We start from the raw sequence: 3816 nt of genomic DNA on the forward strand, positions 1-3816 counted from the left end.
CACCCATAAATCTTCTCTGCTGAAGCATCTGTTCACACTTTTGTCCATTAAAAAAAATCAGGTTGTGTGTTTTCTTACTTTTGAGTTTTGAGAGTTCTTTGTATCTTCCGGATGTGAGTTCTTTGTCAGATATTTGGTTTGCAGATATTTGTTCCCAGTCTCTGGCTTCCTTTTTTTTTTTTTTTCCTCAACAGTGTCTTCCACAGAGCAAAAAAATTTTAATTTTGCTGATGTCTAATTTATTAATTTTTTAACGGATCATGCTTTTAATGTCCTATCTAAAACCCGACTGCCTAACCCCAAAGTCTGAAAGGGTTTCTCCTATTTTTAACTTAAAGCCTTTAGAGGTCTGCCTCCTCCATTCACGCCTGAGACTCACCAGAGTTAATTTTCGTGTGCTGCAGTAAAGATAGCGAGTCTCCTTTTGTTACATGTGTATCTGCACAAACAAGCGTCATTTGTTGAAAAGGTGACCCTTTCCACTGCCTTCTCAACTCTTTGAAGAGTCACTTGAGTGTGTTTGCGTGGGGGTCCTGGACTCGCTGTGCTGCCGCACTGGTCTGTGTACTTGTCCTGGTGCTGATACTGCCCACGCCTGTCTCGCTCACTGGTTCTTGGAGATGCTTTGTTCTGTGGAATCCTTTCCAAAGGGTTCTGGGATTTTCCAGGTAGACAATCCTATTCTATGCCAAGTGCAGACCGTGTTATTTCTTCCTTTCCATTCTCTGCCTTTTATTTCTGTGTCTCACCTCGTGGCGCTGGAGGCCAGGAACCCCAGTTCAGTGCTGGAAAGAAGGGCCGGGGGTGGGGGGGCGGTGACGTCTTGCTTTGTTCCTGATCCCAGGGGTTGAGTCATCCGGTCTCTGCCATTAAGTGCACGTGACACACATCAAGTTGAGGAAGCTCCCTTCTCTTCCTGTGTATCAGAGAGTTTTTATCATGACTGGATGTTGCATTCTGTCAAATGCTTTTTCTGTGTCCGTAGGTACGATTCTGGAGTGTTCCTTCTGTGGTCTGTCAATGTGGGGAGTCACGTTGATTGATTTTCAGACGATGACCAGCCTTACACTCTGGGATTAAGCTTCTTTGTCATGATTAGTTAACCTTTTTTTTTTTTTTTTTTTTACAGTTTAAAAAAATGTTTATTTATTTATTTAGAGGGGGAGGAGAGGCAGAGGGAGAGAAAGAGAGAATCCCAAGCAGGATTCTCGCTGTCAGCACAGAGCCCGACACGGGCCCGATCCCACGAGCAGTGAGGTCATGACCTGAACCCAAACCAAGAGTTGGACGCTCAACGACCGAGTCACCTGGGTGCCCTGGTCATGATTAGCGATCTTTAAAAAAATACTACTGAAGACCATCGGGGAGGGGAAGGAAAAAAAAAAGGTTGTGGGGGAGCCAAAACATAAGAGATTCTTAAGAACTGAACAAACTGAGGGTTGATGGGGGGCGGGAGGGAGGGGAGGGTGGGGGATGGGCACCGAGGAGGGCACCTGTTGGGATGAGCCCTGGGTGTTGTATGGAAACCGATTTGACAATAAATTTCATATTAAAAAAAATACAAAATGCAAAACACAAATATAATAATAATAAAAAATTACTGCTAAGTTTTCTTTACTGAGGTTTTGTGCAGGATTTTCACATCTGCGTTCACGAGGCGGATGGGCCTGTTTTCTCTTCCGGTGAGACCGCTGGGCTGGCGCCGGGATCCTGCCAGCGGCTGAGAACGTGTGGGCGGGCGTGCCTGCTTCTTCTGTCCCAGGAGGCGGTTGTGTAGAACCGATGTGGCGCAAGGCGTGGTAGAATTTGCCGGGGAAGCGCGCTGGACTTTGCCGTGTTGGGAGGCCGAACCCGCCCCGTCCGCTTGGAGGCTGTCCTTCCCTCCTGCGCCCAGTTTCCTCTCTGTTCTGCACGTGGAGTAGCTTACACAGACCCGCTCCGGGCGCGCTCGGTCACTTTCCTGTCTGCACTCCACTCTTGAACCTTCCTGGTGATCTTTAATTTCACGTCAAATATTTATTTTTTTTCGGTTCTAAAACTTCCATCTGGTTCTTTTTCTTTGTTTTTTTTTTTTTTTTTCGTAGAGTTTCTTCTCTGTTGCGACATCTGTCTTCCCCTTTGTCTCCAAAGCGTTCACCCTGCTCTCACAGGGCACGGTCGTGGCCGTGGCTCCCGAGTCCCGGTCTCGTAATTCAAATCTCCGCGCCCTCCTCAAGTTGGCGTGTGCTGATTTTCTTTACTCTTGAAAATTGCTCGTATTTTCCTGGTTTCTTACTGCACGGAATAATTCTGAGTCGTCTCCTGGATATATTGAGGATTCTGTCGCGAGGTGCTGAGCTCTGCTGACATCAGGGTTTGCCAGCCTGATGGCGTTTTGCCCGCCGAGGACACTAGGTGACGTGTGCAGTGTTACTGGCATCTGGTGGACAGAGGCCAGGGCGGCTGTATGCGTCCTGTGGGGCACGGACAGCCCCCCGCCCCCCATCGCACCCCCATCCGTTATTTGGGCCAAAACACCAGCGTAGGTGCGTAGGTTGAGAAGCCTTGTTTAACTCTCGTTCAGACCTTAGGTTCGGAGCACAGGTCTGTCCCAGCACCTGTCGGAAGTGACTGCAGGATGGGCTCAGTGTTCGGAGCCTTTGCCACGCTCCCCTGACTTGGCTCCACGGGCGCCCGGCCAGGGAGAGGCCCAGGGCTCGTGTGGACTGCTGGGTCCAGTGCTCTCTGCATCACAGGGGCCCTTCCCCAGCCTCGACGGCCCTGGCTTCTCCCAGTCGCAGATTTGTGCCCCCCGCCCACACAGCGTGCTGTGGTTTTCGGGGGCAACGTGGGAAGAGAAAACAAAGCAGGAGTCCCCCAAATTCTTCGGAACGCAGGGGCCCGCTTTCCGGGTTCCCCGCCAGAGAAGTGGCTTCTCCTGGACGTCTCAGGAGCCTGTGGTACCGCCACGGCCGCAGCTTCGTGCCCGGCGGGGGCTTCGCGGCAAGGCAGGGGTGGGGAGGGGAGAGGAGAGGATCCCCCGGTGCCTCCCCGCACCCTCTGGCTCTCGGGGGCCCCTTTTCAAGAAAGAGGGGTTCTCCCGGAGTCATTTCTGTCCTGCTCACTGCGCGGCTCTGAGGTGCGGCCTGGAAGCCAGGACGAAAGACGGAGGAGGAAAGCCACTCATCCCGGCAGCTGCCGCCATCCGTCAGGCTCTGTGCCCCTTCCCCGTCCTCCCGCTGTCGCGGGCTGTTCAGAGTCCTCGGGTGCGCTCTCTGCATTCCGCCCAGAGCTCTTCGCTGCCGTCCGCGGAGGGGCGGCCTGCGGCGGGCCCTCCCCGTCTTGCTGGCGCCAGAGCCGATTTGTTTTCTCTTTTCAGAAGGAGAGAGGGAAGGGAAAAGGTGAGCCTGGGCGGTAAGTGGATTTTCTTTAGAAATCAGCGGACGCTGTAATTTCACATAATCCTTTGAAGTGCTGTCTTGGTTGGCGTGAGGCATTTTTATGTGGTTCTCTTCAGACGTTTTTCGGAAGAGGGCGGGTAGAGCGGAAGCGCAGGCACGGGCGGAGGACGGCGAGCGCCTCCCGGGGTCGCGGGCGGAGGACGGCGAGCGCCCTCACAGGTTCCGAGACGCCGTGCGCCCGCACGTCCTCCGCATCAGCTGTGGCCACGCGTCAGCCCCGGCCCAAGGCGCGTGCGGCTGTGCGTTGCGTGACGTCCAGACCTTGCCTCAGACCCTCCCGGGGTGTCCCCGGCTGCGCATCTGTGTTCACTGCGGCTGGATGCGGAGCGTCAGCCAGGCCTCCAAGGCTGCTCTGGGAGGCACAGGCTCGAGAACC

The sequence above is a fragment of the Panthera leo genome, chromosome A3 (assembly GCF_018350215.1).
Source record: "Panthera leo isolate Ple1 chromosome A3, P.leo_Ple1_pat1.1, whole genome shotgun sequence".
NCBI classification, from domain to species: Eukaryota; Metazoa; Chordata; class Mammalia; order Carnivora; family Felidae; genus Panthera; species Panthera leo.